Here is a 24,047-nt window from a genome sequence, read left to right on the forward strand (position 1 = left end):
CTTTTGTAATTAGGAGCATATGGTTTTGACTAGAAGAAAAAAAAGTATTTAATCCCAGAGGTTTATTTAGCCTTGAGAATAATTGATTCATGTCTTTCTCAACTCCACCCCTGTTATTCAAATAGAAATTATGAAAGAATGCCCTGCTTTGTAAATTCTGCTGATCCAGACATGAGAAAGGACAATTCATTACTCTCAAGATTTCTTCAGGATCTGTGTACCATTCAGTCTCTTAAAATGTTTTCTCATTAAATGTCATATGATCCTAAAATAGCTTTCATAGTTGATTTTCAAAACTGAAACACAGCCTTAAAGCAGAAAGCAGCCATATTAACAGTGGCATTTACTTATAGTGGTCTTAATTCTTGTTATTGCATTTCGGGACTAAAGTACGGCCTCAGTCACATCCTGTGGAATAGTAGAGGACTTCAGATCCTCTTTGCAATACTAAGAAGAGCTTTTTTAATGGACCAGTCCCATCAGATCGATTGCTCATTTTTATGAATTATAATTCACTGTTGTGACTTTTTATGAATTGTAATTCAGTCTGAGGATAGCAGTGTTTATACCTATGGTTGGTTGAGGTATGCATATATGTATATGTGAACATATACATGCTAAATTCATTAATTCTGATGCTGGAGAATGAAAGAAAATATTTATACTTAAGAACCCGAATATAGAGTTCAGTTTCCTGGTGTTCTCATACTACATGAAGTATAAAATATGAAAAGAGTAGACTTGCTAGATTCATTTGCATCTATGTTTCTTAGTGAGGTAAGATTTGAGCAGTCCTGCCATAGTATGAGTAGAAACTGAGGGAAAGATCTCATGGCTGAGTGCTTCTAGTTATTTGTAATACCTTTCTATGGTACATCATATATATATATATATATATATATATATATATATATATATATATATATATTTATATGGTACATCATATATATATATATATATATATATATATATATATATATATATATATCCTACTTTGACGTTTTAACTATACAGTGTCATGAGTTTATCCCACTTTTAGACTATATTACTAGCAACAATATCAAGGAATATAAATAAGTCTCTTTGCTTCTTTCCAGACTCCAACCCTTGGACCAGACAACCATTGACTTGCGTTTTGTTACTAGACTTCTTGTCTTTCTGAAAAATTCCACGTCTGAGAAAGGCCCAAGATCCTTACCTCCTGATATGTTTACTTTCTGTTTAATGCTCAACCAAATATCTACCTATATAGATGTTTGTATGTTACTACGATAAAGGGCTATTTTTCAGATGTACTTTAAAGTCCTTAATGTTTTACGTTTGGAAGATTTTCCTTCCTGAGAAAGTAAATATTTAGGAAGAATTAGAATGATTCAAGGTCTCAGAAACATGTTCTTGTTGGCTGTTAGAGAACAAAATTCCATTTATAGATACTTCCATGTGACAATATACCCTACCTATGATTTAAAAACTAAGAACAAGCCCAAGACAACACGCAAAAAAAAAAAAAAAAAAAAAAAAGCTGACTCGTGGTGAAAGGAGCTGAATTCTCCCAACATCTGTGTGAACTCAAACATCATATCAAAGACTCAGATGACACTCTAATCCAGGCCTCACTGGATGTAACCTGATTCCCGGGCTGTGGCTTATTGAACTTTCACATAATAAATGGTTGTCGTTTGAAGTTGTAAAATTTGTCATGACTTTTTCTGCTATAAAACTGGCAAGAGGTATTCATCATTGAATCATTCTTTGTAATTGCTGAATATATCAATTATCTATTATCTCCTAACATTATCATTTACCATAATGTCTTAAAACAATAGACATTTATTATTATATCATGGTAGCTGGGGAGTTAGGAATCTGGGTAACATTTTTGTGTATTCCTTGATGGAAGGCTTCTCACAAGCCACTGAACTTAGACAAGTCCACAATTAACCCTTCTAGACTGGTTGTTGGCAGCACTCAGTTGCTTATAGGTTGATGGTCCAAATTACTGTTGGCTGTTAACCAAAGCTCAGATTTGTAGTATGTGTGTCTCTTCATAAGAATTAGCAAAGACAGTAAGTATCTGCTAGCAAGATATTATAGTTTCAAGTAACAATTGTGGAACCGATGTCTCCAAACGATCAGGCATTTTAATTTACTAGGGACTATTCAAATGTTAACATTATTCTGGAAACTGGAATTTCTGGTGTGCACTTTAGAAAATAAATTATACTTAGCAGTGCTAAAATGTAGGATTTCTATTATCTGCTTAATATTAGAAATTTGACTTAATTTGATTTGACCATTTATAAACGTATCACAAAGACTGCTACAATGAACTTTCACAGAGAAGTTGTATGCAGAAATATCTTTCATTTCTCTTCACTGCAATTGCAATGTCACATAGAAAATATCTGTGCAACTTAATAAAAAGTTTCCCTAATGTGCTTTCCAAAGTTAAAATATGGTTTCATATTCCCAAAATATCATTTACTATTATTCTCATCTCCATAAGTATTGAAGATCATGAGTCATATCATGTACACATATGAATTTGTATAGAATGGTAACAATATGAGTTTTAGCCATATATTTTAGGGACTACTTATCTTAAGCACTGAGGTCAGGTCATGTGTCTTCCTTTATGAAATATCTGTTTAACCTGTTTGCCCATTACAATTGTTTACTTTTTGTGACAGAGTTGTACAATTCTGTATTTTGAAAATTCTTCATCATTCAGATGTATTATAAGTATTATTTCTCAGTTTGTGGCTTGAATCTTCATAGTTTTCCATTGTCTATGGTAAAGTAGATTTTATGTTTATTGATATCTGCTTTATCTACTTTGTCACTGTGACTAATTTGTCTAAGATATATCTGAAAGTACCACAATGTTGTACTAAATTCAATCATAAAGTCTATAAGTATACTTTTTAGTTTATATCTTTGACCTATTAGGATTTAATTTTTCTATATAATTAAATTAAGAATCAATATTTGATTTCTTTATTTACATTTTCTTTAGAATTTTCAGGGTCATTTGATGAAATCTCCTTTACGTTACCATTTCTCAATCTGTGGGTCATAACTCTACTAAGAATCAAATGACCCTTTAACAGGGGCCACCTAGGGCCATCAGAAAACACACATATGTACATTATCATTCACAAAGGTAGTAGAATTACAGTTATGAAGTAGCAACAAAAATAACTTTATGATTGGGGTGTCATCAAATCATAAGGAACTGTATTAAAGGGTTGAAGCATAAGAACATTGAGAACCTCTGTCCTATTTTCAATTAATTTTGTTTTCTTTAAACTTTTTATCTAAAATAAAATGACTGTAAGTGCATGGCTTATTTTTAATTAGTTCATTCCCTTGATTTTTATGTAGTTTTTTACATTTGTATCATTGTCTTAATTACTATTCATTCATTCTTTAAAAAATCCTTAAAATTGAATTTAAGAATGTCAATATGCTTCTTTATCTAGTTGCTTAGTTCATTCTAGGCCATTTATATTTTTTAAATATTATAAATATTAGATTGTTAAATTGTTACTCTTCCTCAAAAAAAAATGTTGCCTGCAGGAATTTTAAATGGGCTTTTATGGAATCTCTTGATCAACTTAGAGAGAATTCGTCATTTCTAACTGAATAACATTGCTAAACTCTTCCATATACTTAGACAGTATATCTAATGTAGTTCTGACTCTAAGAACATTTTATCTCCATATTTTAAATTCTCATTTATTTCTCAGAATATTTTAGAGTTTCCACTGTGCAGATATTGTAGATATTGTAGATTGCAGTCTTTTACAATTTTATTGTTGAATTGTAATTGTGAATACTTAAAAAAAATCCTACTTTTCATTGCTAGTGCACAGAAGTACATTCCAGTTTTGGATCTTGTGCACTTGTGTTATGGTGGTTGGTTTTACATTTCAGTAGCTTTGGATTCATTAGAAACTTCTCTATACATAATCATGTGGCTTGGTGATTAATTCCTTCTTAATCTCACATCTGTGTTTTTGTTCCTTTTATTTTCCTTCAGTCCTATTGAGGGGGGTTCAAAGTAAGGGCATTTATTGTGTGCTAATGTTGGTCTTTAAACTGACTATGATCTCATAGAAATGGTCATTTCTGTTCCTAGATTACTGCATCTCTTTACTGTAATGCATGGTGAGTTTTCTCAAATCCTATCTCTGATAGAATCTGAGGATTCCTCTCCTTTTTGTTTTGTTAATGTGGTGAGTACTATGATTGGTATTCAGAAGTTAAACCATAGAATCTTGGGAAAGACCCTTGTTGCTATTATGTTCCCTTTTAAAAGATTTGTAGGATTAAGTTGGTAATATTTGTTACTGACTTCTGTACCTATTCTCACGAAAAAATAAAGTCTGTGCTTATAATATTTTCAGTAACAGAAGCTCTAAATTCATGAACTGAATAACAACATGTTTTTCTCCTTAAATTCCCTCAAATAGTTTGCAAGAGTCGTGATATTTTCTTTAAATGTGTGGTAAGATTCAGGGATAAAGCTATCTGATTTACATATTTTTTCTGGAGTCATGTTTAAAATATGTTTCCATTTTTTTAACTGATGCAGTTTTTATTCAAATATTTTACTTCATTTTGAGAGAGTTGGGTAAGGTTTTTTTTATTGGATATTTTATTTACATTTCATATGTTCTCCTCTTTCCCCATTTCCCCCCAACAAGGAACCCCCATTCCATTCCCCCTCCTCCTGCTTCTATGAGGATGTGCCCCCCACCCACCCACTCCCACCTCCCCTCCTTAGAATTCCCCCACACTGGGGCATCCACCCTTCTCAGGACCAAGGACCTCCTCTCCCACCCATGCCCTACAAGGACATCCTTCCCTACATATACAGCTGGAGCCAGGGTTCCCTCCCTATGAGCTCCCAGACTGCTGGTTTAGACCCTGGGAACTCTGGTGGGTTGGTATTGTTGCCCTCCCCATGGGGCCACAAACCCTTTCAATTCCTTCAGTCTTCTCTCTCACTCCTACATTGGGAACCCTATGATCAGTTCAATGGTTAGATGTGAGCATCCTCCTCTGTATATGTCAGGCTCTGGCAAACCTCTATAGAGACAGCTATATCAGGCTCCTGTCAGCATGCACTTCCTGTCATCCACATCAGCTTATACCTTTGCTGACTGCACATGTGGTGGATACCTAGGTTGGATGGTCTTCAGATGGCCCCTCCTTTAGTTTCTGTCCCACACTTTGTCTCCCTATTTGCTCCCTTGAGTATTTGGTTATTCTTTCTAAGAGGATAGAAGCACCCACACTTGCTCTTCCTTCTTCATGAGCTTCATGTGGTCTGTGAGTTGAATCTTGGCGATTTCAAACTTCTGGACTAATATCCAATTATCAGCAAGTGAATACCATGTATGCTCTTTTGTGATTGGGTTACCTCACTCAGAATGATATTTTGTAGTTTCATTCAGTTGCCTAAGAATTTCTCGAATTCATTGTTTATAATAGCTGAGTAGTACTCCATTGTGCAAATGTACCACAATTTCTGTATCCATTCCTCTATTGAAGGACATCTGGGTTCTTTCCAGCTTCTGGCTATTATAAATATGAGTGCTATGAACATAGTGGAGCATATGTCCTTCCTTGTTATATGTTGGAGCATCTTCTGGTATATACCCAGGAATGGTATAGCTGGGTCCTCAGGTAATGCTATGTACAATTTTCTGAGGAACCACCAGACTGATTTCCAGAGTGGTTGTACCAGCTTGCAATCCCACCAACAATGTAGGAGTGTTGCTCTTTCTCTACATCCTTGCCAGCATCTACTATCACCTGAGTTTTTTATCTTAGCCATTCTGACTGGTGTGAGATGAAATCTCAAGGTTGTTTTGATTTGCATTTCCCTGATGACTAAGGATGTTGAACATTTCTTTAGGTGCTTCTCAGCCATTTGAGTTTTCTCAGTTGAGAATTCTTTGTTTAGCTCTGTGCCCCATTTTTCATAGGGTTATTTGGTTATCTGGAGTCTAATTTCTTAAGTTCTTCATAAATATTTGATATTAGCCCTCTATCAGATGTAGGATTGGTAAAGATCTTTTCCCAATCTGTTGATTGCCATTTTGTCCTATTGACAGTGTTCTTTGCCTTACAGAAGCTTTGCAACTTTATGAGTTTGCAACTTTATGGTCTCATTTGTCAATTCTTGATCTTAGAGCATAAGCCATTGGTGTTCTGTTCAGGAACTTTTCCTCTGTGCCTAGGTATTCCAGGATCTTCTCCACCTTCTCTTCTATTAGTTTCAGTGTTTCTGGTTTTATGTGAAGGTCCTTTATCCACTTGGACTTGAGCTTTGTACAAGGAGATAAGAATGGATTGATTTACATTCTTCTACATGCTGACCTCCAGTTGAACCAGCACCATTTGTTGAAAATGCTGTCCACTGAACGGTTTTTGCTCTTCTTCAAAGATCAAGTGACCATAGGTGTGTGGGTTCATTTCTGGGTCTTTAATACTATTCCATTGATTTTCCTGGCTGTCTCTGTACCAACACCATGTAGTTTTTTATCACTATTCTTCTGTAGTACAGCTTGAGGTCAGAGATGGTGATTCCCTGAGTTCTTTTACTGTTGAGAATAGTTCTCACTATCCTGTTTTTTTTTTTTTTTGTCTTTTGTTTTTGTTTTTTGTTATTCCAAATGAATTTGCAAATTGCTCTTTCTATCTCTATGAACAATTGATTTGGAATTTTGATGGGGAATTTGAAAGGGATGGGAATTTTGATGGAATTTTGATTGAATCTGTAGATGGCTTTTGGAAAGATGGCCATTTTTACTGTATTAATCCTGCCAATCCATGAGCATGGGAGATCTTTCCATCTTCTGAGATATCACTATTTGCAGATGATATAATAGTATACTTAAATGACACCAAAATCTCCACTAGAGAACTCCTAAACCTAATAAACAACTTCAGCAAAGTGGCTGGATATAAAATCAACTCAAACAAATCAGTAACCTTCCTCTACTCTAAGGATAAACAGCTGAGAAAGAAATTAGGGAAATGACACCCTTCACAATAGTCATAAATAATATAAAATACCTTGTTGTAAATCTAACCAGCAAGTGAAAGATCTGTATGACAAGAAATTCAAGTCTCTGAAGAAAGAAATCAAGAATATCTCAGAAGATGCTAAGTTTTTACATCTTAAGAAATTAGCTCATTTTTAAGGTATTTACTTAAAACTGTCACACTATTCTCTTATTGACCTTCAATGTATGTAGAATATACATTGATTATTTCCTTCCCATTCTTTAAAAAAATAATATTTATTTTCGAGAGAGTCAAAGACAGAGACAGAGAGAGAGTCAGAGACTCAGAGACAGAAACAACAAAGAAAATGAAAGAGACAGAGAGAGAGAGGAAGAAAGAGAGAGAATAAAAGAGAGATTCATGGGTTATAGTTTATGTTCAGAGGTTATTTTTTCTGGCCATATTCTTCCTCTTAATGTTCTAATTTGCATATTCTCAGATTTCCTGAATTTTAATCTCTCTATTCAACTTATAAAGACAATCATAATGGATAGAATCTGTTGTGCTGCTTTGGAAAGTAACTTTACCTAGAAATCTAGAACCATGGTGAAGTTTGTTTTATTTGTTTTTCTCTCTGTGTGTGTACTGCACTCTTTTCCAATGCATATGTTAAAGAGATAGATGTCTTTTGTCCTAGTTTCTAAAGTTAAAGGCTGTCCTTTTATTTTATCATGAAATCAGAAGCTTAGGCCTATTCCTTTTCATCTTCCACCTTCTGCTCTTCTTTCTTCTCTTCCTCTTCTTTTTTTCTACCACTGCTACTCCTGGTATGAATACTTCTGAAACCCATGGTGCTTTAAAGTTACTGCACTAATGGGTTCGCAGATATTGGCTACTATTAAGAATTCTCCAAAGCAATGAAATACATGAAGAGAAAAGCTAGAGGAATTGTTGTGAGGGCTGGGGAGAGAAAAGCAAAGAAGAATGACAAATAAAATTCTGAGAGGTTATATACTCTATTTACTTACATGATAGGAGGCTGAGTGGTTTGATGATGGCTGTCTGCAGGCTGGAGTGCTCTGGAAACCAGTTCTACTTCATCAAAGAAGCTGAAATCTCAGCAGAGCAGCTACGTATGGCACATGTCCAGTCCATGTCAAGAAGCTGAAAGGCTCTTAGAGAGCCTTTAGTACTATACCATGCGCAGAAGATGGAGAACCTGGAGGTGATTGTTTACAGCTATTGGAAGGAATGGAAAATGAAGCTTCTGGAAGTAGAGTAGAATGTGTTTCAAATTCCCTCTTTTTTCCACTTTGTGTTCCACTGATGCTCTCAGTCCAATGCATCATCCTACCTACACTGGGGGTAAATCTTTCTGATGGAGTTTACTGACCCACATGCCAGCCTTCTCTGATACCATCATCATAGGAGTGTGCTTTGCCAACGGACCTGGCATCTCTCCAAAGTTAACCCTCACATATAGATATAGATACTTATTCTGTGCATGTATGTGTGTGTATATATGTGTGTGTGACATATCACTTACAAAATAATGGCTTCTGAAAGTCTAGAGAATGCCAAATTGGTAAGTTATTATTTTAATAAATCTTATTTCTCTTTGGCTATATTGTAAAAAAGGAAAAAAAATTTAACATCCATGATTCTCTAAACTTCCTCAGAAAACACTATAATAGTCTGAATATTTCTGTTTCAATGAAATTTACATGTGGCTATTCTTACTTAGAAATGAAAGTAGTTATCAGATGATAGTGGCTTGCCATTCATGAATTGGATTAATACTCATTAAAAGAGGCCCCAAAACTTCTTACTACATTTATCATGTGGAGACCAGCAATTCACAGCCATCTATGAACCTGTTATATGGGATCTTACTGGATATTAAATCTGCTGGTGCCTTGATTTTGTACTATAAGCAATAAATACCCATTTATAAGTCATTCATTTGATGACATCCCAAGAAAGCTAAGAAAGACGGCAATTTAACAATTCCTATTTCTCCAGAGCTCCTCTGTGGAGAAAACGGATTCTCCCTCCGTCAGTTACCATTGATTGCCTGTAACTCTTCATCGTAAGTAAAAATTAACTTTCATTGGGATAAATTATAAATATGCAAAATATCAACTACATCGAAGAAAGCAAATAAAAGATGAACTATGGACTGAAGGCAGGATCTTGTTAGCCTTCTGTTTCCTGGGCAAGGGACTCCACTGATTACTAGAAGAGGGATTCAGATAAGCTTTGACCCCTCCCCATCCCCCTCTTTCAATGTTGCTCCAAGATAGCCTTTCAAAATTCAACTCTGAATGTTCAAGTCTTCTCTGAAACCATCTGCATTTATTCATCTTCTCCCTCAAACCTAGTTTGCTCTTTCCTCCTTCCTCAAAGCCATCGCTGAAAATTAACATAGGCTGTATACTGTAATTTACACGTCCGTATTTACAGGTAGCCCTTGCAACCATAATGCTGCCTGATCAGCGGTCTCCATCACTTCAAGCAGCTTATTGAAATAGTGGTTGAATTTTATAGCTAGAATTTATGTATTTCATATAAATTCAGTCTGATTGTCATGAAATGCAAAGTATATTTAAGCTTATATTTAGAACGGATCTGTTAAAAATGTGAAGGAAATGTTTTTAGTGATATCCACTCTGTGCCAAACCATAGTGTTCTTCTGGTCATGCTCTAGAGCATTTTGACTACAGAGTCATTTTTAATAGGCACACAAACCTGGGACAAGCATGAAGTAGGCAGTGGCCAGAGCAACTCTTCTTCTATCTATATAGACACCAAGCTCCAGTTATGAAATATTAGCCTGAGTAATCTGTACATTCACATGAAGACACATATGGAAATCGATACTGCATGCAAGATACCTTTAACTGTCTCTTCTTGTAGGCTTATCTATTTTATTTTGTGATATGAATATTTTACCTGCATTGTGTAGGTGCACCACACACATGCCTGGTGCCTGTAAAGGTATAATAACAAAGGCACTGGAACCTCTCATACTGGAATTAGAGGTGGTTGTGAAACCACTATGTAGGTGCTGGGAATTGAACCTAGATCCTTTATAGAAGCAGCAAATAATTTAAACCACTGAGCTATCTTTCCAGCACCAGAGATACCTTTTTAAAATTTTTCTTTTATTGGATATTTTATTTATTTACATTTCAAATGTCATCATCCCGCTTTCCTGGTTTCCCCTCCAGAAACCCCTATCTTATCCTCCCTCCCCCTGCTTCTATGAGGGCAATCCTCCACCCTCCCACCCACTCACTCCTGCCTTCCTGCCCTGGCATTCCCCTGCATTGGGGCATCAAGCCTTCACAGGACCAAGGGTCTCTCTTCCCATTGATGCCTGACAAGGCCATCCACTGCTACGTATGCTGCTGGAGCCATGGGTCACACTCCATGTGAAATCTTTGGTTGGTAATTTAGTCCCTGGGAGCTCTGGGGCCGGGACGGGGGACGAGGAGTAGGTCCGGTTGTTTGATATTGTTGTTCTCCCTATGGGGTTGCAAACCCTTTCAGCTCCTTCAGTCCTTACTTTAACTCGTCCATTGGGCACCCCGTGCTCAGTACAATGGTTGGCTGCGTGTATCTGCCTCTGTGTTTGTCAGGCTCTGGAACAGCCTCTCAGGAGACAGCTATATCGGATTCCTGTCACCAAGTACTTCTTGGCATCCGCCTTAGCGTCTGTGTTTGGTGTCTGTATATGGGATGGATTCCCAGGTGAGGCAGTCTCTGGATGGCCTTTCCTTCAGTCTCTGCTCCACGCTTTGTCTCTGTATTTCCTCCTGTGAGTATTTTGTTCCCCCTTCTAAGAAGGACCGAAGCATCCACACTTTGGTCTTCCTTCTTCTTGAGCTTCATTGGTCTGTGAATTGTACCTTGGGTTAATTTGAGCTGTTGGGCTAATATCCACTTATCAGTGAGTGCATACCATGTGTGTTCTTTTGTGATCGGGTTATCTTGCTCAGGATGTTACTTTCTAGTTCCATCCATTTGCCTAAGAATTTCATGAATCTCTTCTATCAGTATTTGCTGCAGCATATTATTGATGTGTCTAACTAACGTCTATGTAGAATATTCCCTGCCAAGTATAAGACATTGTTCCAAGTGTTCATGCAAGTGTTCTAACAACCCATGACATAGTATCACCGTCACTTTCATAGAAGGGAATGAACACACATGATATATTAAGTGCCTTATTTAAGATCATACAAGTAATCGGTGATGGAGTCAGGATTTACCTTGGTTTTTCTACCTCAAAAGCCTTTGCTCATAATCACTATACAACTGTACTACTGTTCCCAGGGATCACAAGATTAGGATATAGTTTGCCTGGTCATAGAGCATCACTCACTATGACCAAGCCAACGATATTATGACCAGAGATATCTTTAATACTCCATCTATTCTTAATATTTCCAATATGGTCATTTGTAAGAATGAACACAAATGTAAAGTAGAAGCCTGTCACCTCAGCTCTACATGGTGTGTTTCCAATACAATGAGAACAGCTTCATGGATGAATAAGAATAGTATAGTCTCTGCTTGGAGTTAGACTTCAGCATTCAGAGTTTCAGTAATAACGTGCCACTCAGTTGCTTTGTGTTTCAAACGTTATTCATTTAATTGGACCTCTTAACTCTATTGTCTCAAACATCCTTCAGAGAGATATAGTAGCCGTGACCAGTTGTAATTGGAAAGCAGTGCTTGATTGATGATGACCAGAGAGAACAAACAAAATTAAAAATTTATAAGTCTGCTAGGAGAACTTTTCTGAAGTCTTTTTTCCTTTCAACCAACAACAACAAAGAGGAAAAAAAAGAAAGGTGAAGTGATAAAGAACAAGTGCACTCTGCCAAGAATTCTTTACGCTACTCCATTCTTCACAAAGATCCTCTGCATCTCTTGGTTCCTGGCCCTACCTGGAAGGTAAATACATGCACCCAGAAAGAGCAAATTTGCTCCTTGTGGCCACTGTGTTCTGCAACTGTGTCCTTAGCCCAAGGAAAGAAAATAACCACAAGATATAACAAGTGTTTAAAATTGCTGGGCCTATAGACATGGACAATAAACACAGATGTCAACAAGGTCTTGTGATGTGAGGGGACAAGCTTCTTACTCTCATGGGAATAAGGGTGGTGTCTAAATAAACCCTGTGCCTGGCATAGGTTTTAAAGAATCAGACACTATTACCAGTGTGTCTGCTGTTATTATATGTAAGCAATATGTGCAGTATGTGAGATTAAGGGTTTAAATTGGGGAGTTTAAATATTTGCAGATGTCAGGTTTAAAACAGGAATTGTCTGCATGTTTCTGTAAAGAGACAGAGAGAACGTATTTTAGGCTTTGGCCACTCTGGTCTGTCCCAAACATAGAAGCCCATTGTTGAAACAGCATCAACAATCATATGTAAAACCCTGAGTGAAGGTCTGTTCGTGAACATTATTGGCTGCTCTAAATTTCTCAGAGCAGTCTGAATTATCAGCACATGCTTATAATACCTATACTTGGAAAGCTGAGGCAGGAATACTACTGACCATTTGAAGATATTCTAGCCTTCAAAATGAAAGCCTGTCTTTACAAATGCTATAACACAAGCAAACAAATAAGAAAGTAATTAATACAGGTTACCAGTGTTGGACCAACCAGTGTTGGTTCAGTGAATGGTCACAGATGTAACTGGTGTTAACATATATCATCTAAGAGGGTATTGCCCCACCCACCTGTTCACCCACTCTCACCTCACCTCTCTAGCATCCCTCTTCTCTGGAACATCCAGGCTCCATAGGACCAAGTGCATCCCCTCCCATTGAGGCCAGACAAGGCCATCCTCTGCTACATATGTATCAGGAGCCACAAACCAGCCCATGTATGCTCTTTGGTTGGTGGTATAGTCCCTGGAAGCTCTGAGGGGTTCAGTTAGTTGATATTGTTCTTCTTTCTATGAGGTTGCAATCCCCCTCAGCTACTTCAATCCTTCCCCTAATCTTTCCATAGGGTTCCCTGAGCTCAGTCCAATCCTTGGCTGTAAGTATGTGCATCTATCTCAGTCAGCTGCTGGTAGAACCTCTCAGAGCCATGCTAAGTCCCAGTCTGCAAGCACAACATGGCATTAATAATAGAGTCAAGGTTTGATGTCTGCACATGGATGGATACCATGTTGGAGCAGTCTCAAAATATGTGGAGATAACTTTTGGTTGTCACAGATGGGAAAGTATTAATTTTGGCATCTGTTGGGAAGAGACAAGGAATACTGTTCGAATTTCCACAACCAAGGGCAGTATTTTACTTAAAACCCCAAATATCAACTGGGCTTAAGTAGAAAAGACCTTCACTAAAGCCAAATTCTCTATTAATTTTGTAAAATAATTTCAGAACAAAATATAAATCTTTATTTGTAGGATTTAGAGAGAAATAAATGCAGAAAGAAAATGTCCTCAGAACCAAGATCTCCCAGGGTAACTTTTAGAAGGAACCCTTGTGAAAATATTTTGCTTTTCTTAAACCAGTACAGGAAGTGAAAGCATGTCTTATAGTTTCAGATCTAAATTCAGTGACTCTCAGAATAGCATTTGAAATCCCTGCTTGGGAAGCAGTTTCTTTGAATTCAGGATGATCTTCTATTTAGTTTCTCTAACACCAACACAGGATATGAAATACAAAATACAGAAACATTTAGGCTTTCTATTATTGGCATGGTATAATCTGCAAGGACCCCAAGACTGAACAGTGACTTACCTGGTTAATGCTGAAGATTGGGACTTTTGAAGCAGAAAGCTTGAAGTATGTGATAAAATAGAAGCAACACTCTTCTGGAGTTGGAAAGAGATTATTGACGTCTTGGAAAAGCCTCAGAACTGCCTGAGAACTGCGTGCTTTCCTGTCAGGAAAACAGGAGCTATGGTGCAGTTGAGGTTGTGTTGACAGAATCAGGTCAAAGTGTTCTGCTCCATTTTGATGTGTCTTAATACAGAATTACTTGGAGGAAGTTAAATCTCTACAGCTCAGAGTCTGGGGGGTTGGAAAAAGTGCTACACGCAGAGAGACGGGAGAGGGACGGGAGGGGGAGGGGAGGGGGAGAGAGAGAGGGAGAGGGAGAGGGAGAGGGGGAGAGAGAGGGAGAGAGAGAGAGAGAGAGAGAGAGAGAGAGAGAGAGAGAGAGAGAGAAACTTCCAGTAGCTAACTAACCTTACATATAAATACAAATTGAGAAAGAAAATATGGGTACAGCAGTAAAATCCTTTATTGAACAAAATTAAGACCAACTAAACTTGTTACCTGCAGCAATAAGAGTAAAGTTCTTGCTACTGATCCACTGATGTATTGTTATGCAAAACTGAACCATGAGAGTAGCTTCAGGTTTGTAGAAACTATACCTAGATAATGCAGAGTTTCAATACATGTCATTTCCTTTATATATGATTGTTATACTTATAAGGTATTTTTGACCAACACTGATACATTATTATTTTTATGATTTTTAATTTTTATTGTTTGATAATTTCATGCATGTATATTGTACAATTTGTCTAACTCCACCCTCTATTCCCTCACCTCCATTTTCTTCCCTCCAACCTCTATCACTAATCCCTCCCAACTTCATATGTTCTTAAAATAAATAATCCTATTGGTTCACTGCCTGGAATCTTTATCTAGGAATGCGAGGGAATTAGTCTTTCCCAGGTGTGTGCTGCCTTACTGATTGTTCATTACAGAGTGGTCAGCCCTGAGCAACATAAACAATATACACACAAATAACAAAACAGACAGAACATATTGTTTGTGTGTGTGTGTGTGTGTGTGTATGTGTATGTGTATGATTATTTGTCTACACACACATGTATATAACAAAAATAATCAAAGAAAAAGACTATCAACCTGAGAGGCTGTGTAGAAGGGACTGGGTGGAGGAAAAGGGATAGTGGGAAATCATATAACAGTATTCTAATTAAAACACATTTTTAAAAATCCCATTGTAATTTTGCTGGTTGAGTAAAAAGGTGGTTGTAGGTTCTCCTAAAGATTGCCAACTTCACTACCACTAAGTAGTTAGCCTAGTCTCAGCACCAACAAGATGCTTTCTTGTTGAACGGGTCTTAAGGCCCATTAGAGAGCTGTTGGACAGACATAGTCTTCTCTTGGGAAGAAGACAAAATTTGATTATCCAATACCAAAGTATCAGCCCTGGAAACACATATACAAGTAACATGATAGAGACTAAGCAGGTTATATTTCAGAATATATATGTGTATGCATATACATATATTCATGTAATAATTAATGAAAAAGAAAAGCATGAGTTTGAGGGAGAAGCAACTAGGTATATAAGGAATGCTTGGAGTGAGGAAGTAGAAGGGAGAAATGATGTGATGTATTTCAAAACAAAAAGAAAAGAAAAAAACCCCATTAAGTCCAAGTAGTGTTGTCAGTATGTGTATGGGTAGAGGGCCCTCTACTAGATTTGGGTAGACTTTCAAAGGTCACGCACTTGGGGAAAATTGATTCTTCCCCTTCTAGCAACCACCAATTGCAATAGTTCTTCAGTATGGGTGGGCATTTTAATCACCTTGCTACATTATGCTGGTATTTTGTATGGCTTGATCTTGGTCAAGTCTTGTTTATGTTGTCCCAACAAATGTGAAGTCATATGTACAGTTCCCCCATTGTATGTGGAAAATACAATTTGTGCAGTGGTTATTCACTGCTTCTAACTCTTACGATCTTTATGTCCCCTCTTCCTCTATGACTCTTAAGTTTTGGGAGGAGGTGCGATATGGATGACCCTCCATTCTTCTACACCACCATCTTCCACCTCAACACTGCTTGCTAAGTTATTCCCCAGTTCCTTTTCATATGCATTATTGTTAATTAAGATACATATTGTGTTCTTCATTTTTTTAATGTCTTTTAGTACTTTACTGGGTTTCTCTTGGCTGTTACAATTTTTGTTAATGTTTGTTTATTAGAGTTATGTGTTTTGGGTGATATGGAGAAGTTTTGGACAAGTATTTTGCCCTTCAGTCAACTTTTCTGATATTTTTGTCACAATTAGACTACAGTTGTGTGTTTTGTGAGGAATTGCAGGAGATGAAGCTCCTGGAACATATCAAAGTCACATGATATCAACATGACGTGTCTTAATTTGATTTTAATTTGGATTGATTCCCTGATATAGTGTACTTAATTGCTTTTGAAATTAAACTTCATTTATATATTAAATGTCTCACGCTATATAAATTGATTTGCAAGAACATCCATGTGGTGGTGTTTCTTTTTCTTTCAACAAGTCATGTTTTTCTGAAAAGAAGTCAAATGTTCTGAATGAAGATTAGTATATCACACAAATGTGCATCAGTCAATCACATTCTTGTAATAACATCATGGCATGTACACACACAAGTGTGAGATGCCCAGAGCTGCCTCCAATGGCATGACATGTTTTCATACACAACTAAGATCAATCCATTATTTTAAAGATAAATATCAAAAGAAAACTATACAACACAGCTCATAAATCAATACAATCTGAACCACGTAATGTATAGTGAGACTTATAGACACTTTATAATTTTACATTTGAAAAGAGAAGAGAGCTAAGGTGAAACAAACACATTTTTACTTTAATGAGTCTTATCATTTATTAAATTATTCCACTTTGATTATTATTAGCACATTCATATATTACCTACCAGAGATTCATATAAAACAAACTGACTTTGGATTTTTAAAATTTATGGAAAATATATAGCAGACAAATCTAAAATTAATTAGTAACCATAGTCTTTGCAATAGACAAGGCAAATTCGAGGGAAAATGTCATGGAGCACACCATGGTTTGTTTTGGCTGCTGTAACAAAATACACTAGACTAAGTATTTTAACAAAGTAGAAATTCTCTGTGGTTTCAGAGGCTATAATCCAAGATCAAGGCTCAAATTCATTATGTGGAAAGGGTGGGTATCTTGAGTCATTGACGACACTATCTCTCTGGTGAGAAGGGATAATAAGCTCCCTTGGGCATCTTTTTTAAGGACACTAATCCCATTTATTTGGGCTATTTCCTCATGATATAATTACATCTCAAAGGGCCTATCTTCTAGGACTATTCGAATGCCAGTCTAAGAATTATGGAGTGGACACAAACATTTCTATAATGGGTCTTAGTGTGGATAAAATTTACAGTGAATAAACAACAGATGAATTTTAATATATCAAAGAATAAAGCATCAGCATCAATATATGAAAATACAGCAGACAGTTTTGACAGAATGATGTGAGTTCAGTAGCGGGAAGTTTTACGTCCCAGTGCAAATACATGAAATCATCTTGAGATGAGTAATTCATGAATGAATGAAGTATTGCAAAGAGGTAGGACTAATTGATAGTCTACATTTATTCCATGGTAAAAGTACATGTCTAATTTTTGGTACCCAATGTTCTCATTGGAAAATAGCACACACACACCTTCTGCCATGATACACACATACAAATTTAAGCAAAAACAACTACTGAAAACCAATGTGAGCTTGTGAGTATAAATGTTAGGTTTCAGGTGTTTCTACCACTAGGAAAATTTCAGAATACGAAATGATAAGGCTGATTCTGAAGATTGTGTGTCAAAAACAATGTCTCACTCTTCTGCTTTTATTTGACAAAATTCAAACCCTATTTTTCTTATAAAAGGAACTAGAAAACATCTCTCCTGAAGAATCATCTTTTGAAATTACAGTTTAAGTGCTAGCTATTGCTTAGTCTCAGAAAACTTAGCTAAGCATTTCTAAAAGATGATTATACCATTACTAAAAAACACAAATGCTGTATGTTGTTCACCCTGGGCTGCAGTCACAGCTCCTTTTGCCTAGAGACAAATTTAAGCTTTTTAAAAACTGCTTTAGGAGTGTGTTATCTGTCCAACTATTATATCTCTTAGCAATGCACTGTATAAACTTTACAGTTGGTAAAATAAAAGAGAATATGAAAAACTTTAATATAGGCTTTTGTTCACTGAGATCGCGCTGAGATAAAGATACTGGCTGCTGTCTTCTGTTCTTCTTTTCCCCTTTCACTCGTCTGAGTCAGTAACTTCTGAACCTATGTACTTGAGCAGTGATCCAAACTCTGCTGACTTTCACCCTGTGTGTAGTTAGTATTTAGTAACAACATAAAGGGGAAAAGTAGCCACAGACTAATAAGCAACAGCACTGATTGCTCAAATGGAAAATGTATAATTTAAAAACAGTCTATTCAACCCTTGTTCACTTCATACAACCTTTGATAGGGCTCCTTACGTACATGCAATTAATTAACAACATGATATTGAGTGAAAACCCCAGAAGTTGCACTTTAAACTCTACCTAGAAACCATAGATGTGTAGATCAACTTTTCTTGAGATATTCATTATTAAATATTTGCCCTGTTATTTTTCTCTACAGATATTCTGGTGTAGTTTTCCAAGAACTAACATTGCAGCTTTTCAGTAAGTGTGGGGTTTATTGTATTAATGGAATTACCAAGAGCTAGCTGTGTAGTTACAGGTGTAAAAAATCATGAAAAAATATCACGTGTGCTGCTAAATCAATTCACACAACACCAATGTTGAGTTTATTTCCACCAGACTGATATCAGAAATCTGTTTTCCTGCTCTATCTCTCTTCCTTTATTTTTATCCATTTATTTGGTGATCTAATAGATTCTTAAGAATAGTAGAAAGCCTTTTAACCAAGTTTTTACCTCATGCTGGTCAGGATTTATTTGTTTCCAAACATATAGCTAAAAACATAGAAGTAAAGCATCATTTATGAGAAAGAGATATATTATTCACTCATTTGTATGTAACTTGGTCTTAGCCCTCCATGAGATTCATGTGTTAGACCCTTGGTTCCCAGAGTACTCATGGTGGGAGATGATGTGGAACATTTAAGAAGTAAGGCTTGGGAATCAACTCAGCTGCTATGGGTTATACCATAAAAGAACTGATTCTATTCTTACAATGAGAGTTTCCATGAAAAGAGGTTGGTACCAAAGAAAAAGGTTAGCCTCTTTGCCCTGTCTGGCTTCTTGAGTCACAGTGTGATCTACCCCCATCACAATTCTACCAAGATTTTATTTTGTATGATGTCATGTGTCCAGTGAGACCCTTGCCAAAGCCTGTACAATTTTGACTTTTAGCCTAAACTGTAAGATAAATTAATATGTCTCTTCATAAGACACCTAGAATCAAGTAGTTTATTTTAACAATGTAAAATGGACTAATTCACATACCATATAGGACCATTTTTGTATGCAGAAGCCATTTTTCTTCATCTCTCCTTTTCATTTCTAAATTTGTATATTAACAAGGATATATAAAATTAAGTAATTAATATGAGGTCTGTGCCTATCTGTGAATCACATGGAGTACAAGGAGTCATAGCAGAACAGTAGGAATGTAGTTACCAGACATAGATCATTGTCTAGCATTTGGTGAACACATTTTTCCAGGTCTTAGTTATGATTACTATTGCTGTGACAAAACACTGTGACATGAATCAACTTTGGGAGGAAAGGGTTACCAAAGAGTGTGGGCAGGAAATCAAACGGGGCAGGAACCTGGAGGCAGAAAGTGATGCAGAGGCCATGGAGGAGTGCTGCTTACTGGCTTGCTCAGCTTGCTTTCTTATAGAACCACAGCTACAATGGGCTGGGTCCTTATTCATCACTGATTAAGAAAATGGCTTACAGGCATGCCTATAATCTGATTTTATGGCTGCATTTTTTAATTGTAGTTTTCTCTGAGCCTGTGTCAAGTTGGCATAAAACTGCCCAGCACAAAAGGCATTTAAAATTCTGTGGGTTTCCATTGTAATGTCACCTGCCTGAAAGAATCACTCAAACTCCACAAACAGAAGATGTGGAAGAGAAGCAGTGTAATAAAGGAGTCTGGTAGAAATGGTGTGCAACAAGTCAACAAAGACACAGTGATACTTTAGGATAAAGGTTAGAAGCTTGTAGTGCTGATATACAGGAGGTACTTCCAAATGCTCCCAATATACTGTACTGACATGTTAATTGAAGAATTTCAATCATCCACCTTGATCAAGTAGGCTTTATCCTAAAAATGCAGGGATGGTTCAATATTTGGAAATCCATCAATGTAATCAACTATATAAACAAACTCAAAAGAAAAAAAAACCATGATCATCTCAGTAGATGCTGAGATGCATTTGACAAAATTCAACAACCCTTCATGGTAAAAGTCTTAGAAAGATCAGGAATTCAAGGCCCACACCTAAACATAGTTAAAGCAATATACAACAAAACAGTAGCCAACATCAAACTAAATGGAGAGAAACTTGAAGCAATCCCACTAAGATCAGGGACTAAACAAGACTGCTCATTCTCTTCCTACCTATTCAATATAGTACTGGAAGTCATAGCCAGAACAATTAGCCAACAAAAAGAACTCAAAGGTATACAAATAGGAAAGTAAGAAGTCAAAATATCACTACTTATAGATGATATGATAGTATACTTAAGTGACACCAAAACTCCCACAAGAGAACCCCTAAACCAAAAAAAAAAAAAAAAAACCTTCAGCAAAGTGGCTGGATATAAAATCAACTCAAATCAGTAGCCTTCTTCTACTCAAAGGATAAATGGGCTGAAAAAGAAATTAGGGAAATGACACTCTTCACAATAGTCACAAATAATATAAAATACCTTTGTGTGAATCTAACCAAGCAAGTGAAAGATCTGTATGACAAGAACTTCAAGTCTCTGAAGAAAAAAAAAAATCAAAGAAGATCTCAAAAGATGGAAAGATCTCCCATGCTCATGGATTGGCAGGATTAATATAGTAAAAATGGCCATCTGCCAAAAGCAATCTACAGATTCAGTGCAATCACCAATAAAATCTCAACCCAATTCCTCACAGAGTTAGAAAGAGAAATTCTCAAATTCATTTGGAATAACAAAAAAACTCAGGAGAGTGAAAACTATTCTCAACAATAAAAGTACCTCTAGAGGAATCACCATCTCTGACCTCAAGCTGTACTACAGAGCAATAGTGATCAAAACTGCATGGTGTTGGTACAGAGACAGCCAGGAAAATCAATGGAATAGTATGGAAGACCCAGAAATGAACCCACACACCTATGGTCACTTGATCTTTGAAGAAGAGCTAAAACCATTCAGTGGAAAAAGGACAGCATTTTCAACAAATGGTGCTGGTTCAACTGGAGGTCAGCATGTAGAAGAATGCAAATTGATCAATTCTTATCTCCTTATACAAAGCTCAAGTCCAAGTGGATAAAGGACCTTCACATAAAACCAGATACACTGAAACTAAGAGAAGGTGGGAAAGACCCTCGAATACCTAGGCACAGGGGAAAAGTTCCTGAACAGAACACCAATGGCTTATGCTCTAAGATCAAGAATTGACAAATGGTATTTAATAAAATTACAAAGTTTCTGTAAGGCAAAGGACACTGTCAATAGGACAAAATGGCAATCAACAGATTGGGAAAAGATCTTTACCAATTCCACATCCAATAGAGGGCTAATATCCAATATATACAAAGAATTTAAGAAATTAGACTCCAGACAACCAAATGACCCTACTAAAAAATGGGGTACAGAACTAAACAAAGAATTCTCAACTGAGGAAACTCAAACGGCTGAGAAGCACCCAAAAAAATGTTCAGCATCCTTAGTCATCAGGGAATGCAAATCAAAACAACCTTGAGATTCCACCTCACACCAGTGAGAATGGCTAGATCAAAAACTCAGGTAATAGTAGATGCTGGCGAGGATGTGGAGAAAGAGGAACAATCCTCCATTGTTGGTGGAATTGCAAGATGGTACAACCACTCTGGAAATCAGTCTGGCTGTTCCTCAGAGAATTAGACATAGCACTACCTGAGGACTCAGCTATACCATTCCTGGGTATATACCCAGAAGATGCTCCAACATATAACAAGGACACATGGTTCACTATGTTCATAACAGTCATATTTATAATAGCCAGAAGCTGGAAAGAACCCAGATGTCCTTCAACAGAGGAATGGATACAAAAAATGTGGTACATTTGCACAATGGAATATTACTCAGCTATTAAAAACAATTAATTTGAGAAATTCTTAGGTAAATGGATGAAACTAGAAAATATCATCCTGAGTGAGGTAACCCAATCACAAAAGAACACACATGGTATGTGCTCACTGATTATTGGATATTAGCCCAGAAGTTTGAAATAGCCAAAATTCAACTCACAGACCACATGAAGCTCATGAAGAAGGAAGACCAAGTGTGGGTGCTTCAGTCCTTCTTAGAAGAGGTAACAAAATACTCAAGGGAGAAAATATGGCTACAAAGTTGGGACAGAAACTGAAGGAGGGGCTGTCTGGAGACCATTTCACCTGGGAATGCATCCCATGTGCAGTCACCAAAGTAGATGCTGATATGGATGTCAGGAAGTGCATGCTCACAGGAGCCTGATATAGCTGTCTCCTTAGAGGTCTGCCAGAATTTGACATATTTAGAGGTAGATGCCTCTAAGGAGCTGAAAGGAGCTGAAAGGGTTTGTGGCCCCATGAGAAAAGCAACAATACCAACCAACCAGAGCTCCCAGAGTCTAAACCACCAGCCTGGGAGCACTTAGGGAAGGACCCATGGCTCCCACTGTACATGAAAGGAAGGATGGCCCTGTCAGGCATAGGTGGGAGAGGAGATCTTTGGTCCCATGAAGGCTGGACGCCATGTGGGGGATAATTCGATGGTGAGGAGGTGGGAGTGAGGGGGTAGGTGGGGGCACATCCTCATAGAAGCAGCAGGAGGGGGATGGGAATGGGGTAAGGGGATAACATCTGAATTGTAAATAAAATATCCAATATTAAAAGTAAAAACAAATATTTTTAATTTGTTATTGTGGAGTCTATCTTATGAATTGTAGGATCTCAGCAGCACACACACATCACTTATGACAAAGTATTTACAAATATGTCTGAATCCCGCGTAGCCTGGGACTCAATACATAAATCACCCCAAGCTAACTGAGCTACTTCAGATGAATAGGTCATTAAATCTTCCGGGAAGTAAAACCAATGTGATATGAAGGATCATTAAATATAACTCAGTAGGAATTGTCCTCATCTTATGGGAGATTAGGAAAAGAAGGTGCTATGCTATTGTTAGTCAACCACACACAGGTATTAAATGGAAAAGTGGGGACACAAACTAATTTCAATCAGATTATTTCTGTTAGTTGAACACAAAATACTTTGATTTAAAAGATAGGTAAATTCAAGATTGCTTGGATTAATCTAAATGTGCAATTAGTAAAATATTTTGTTTTAATTATGTCTTTTATATTTTTGTTAAAAGACTTTTACTTACATATTCATTGCCAGGAAAATATTAACAATACTTCATTTCAAAGTCACTATTCTTGATGTACTAAGAGTTTTAGCATTGACAGTCAAAAGATGTGTACATATATGGTCATTAAAGCCAACACTGTTTTCTTCTAGAGTTAAATAAATACTAAAAGATTGTTTTAATACCTTCCTTAAATACATAGTGGCTCTAAGCCATGTGCTGGATCAGCTCAGCTCTGTACAAAATTGCCTCTTATCAAGACCAGACCTGTGCTCTTGGACACAAGAAGAGCAAATTCAGGTCAGAGAAAGAGCTTGCGTGACAATGACTTTAAATCCACACATTTCAGTTTAGTTCACTAAATTTCAAAAATATTGATTTTTGGTCTTCTTCTCCCACATCTTAGGATTTGTATTGAAAAAAAATTAATATTTCAAAGACCAGGAAAAAAATAACAAAGGGAGAGAAATAACTGAGACTCTGATTTTTTTTTTAAAAAAAGCATTTTCCTATCTAAATTATATGTAAACGTGTTGCTTTAATTTATATTTAAAACCAAATGACTTTGTAAATTAAACATAAATATAATGTGAGAAAACTTTAAATTTAAAATAAATACATTGCTTACTCAGCAAGATCAT

General features: G+C 36.6%; 1 long non-coding RNA gene across 1 annotated transcript in view; it reads left to right on the top strand.

Moving 5' to 3' along the window:
• The window catches only part of LOC117717887 (uncharacterized), a 364,914-nt gene extending 362,028 nt beyond the window's left edge, over positions 1-2,886 (top strand). The window contains exon 11 of the long non-coding RNA XR_013113620.1: positions 1,098-2,886. This is a non-coding gene — a long non-coding RNA (uncharacterized LOC117717887). The remainder of the gene's footprint in view (positions 1-1,097) is intronic.
• The last annotated feature ends 21,161 nt before the right edge of the window (positions 2,887-24,047 follow it).

Source organism: Arvicanthis niloticus, chromosome 12 (assembly GCF_011762505.2).
Source record: "Arvicanthis niloticus isolate mArvNil1 chromosome 12, mArvNil1.pat.X, whole genome shotgun sequence".
Taxonomy (NCBI): Eukaryota; Metazoa; Chordata; class Mammalia; order Rodentia; family Muridae; genus Arvicanthis; species Arvicanthis niloticus.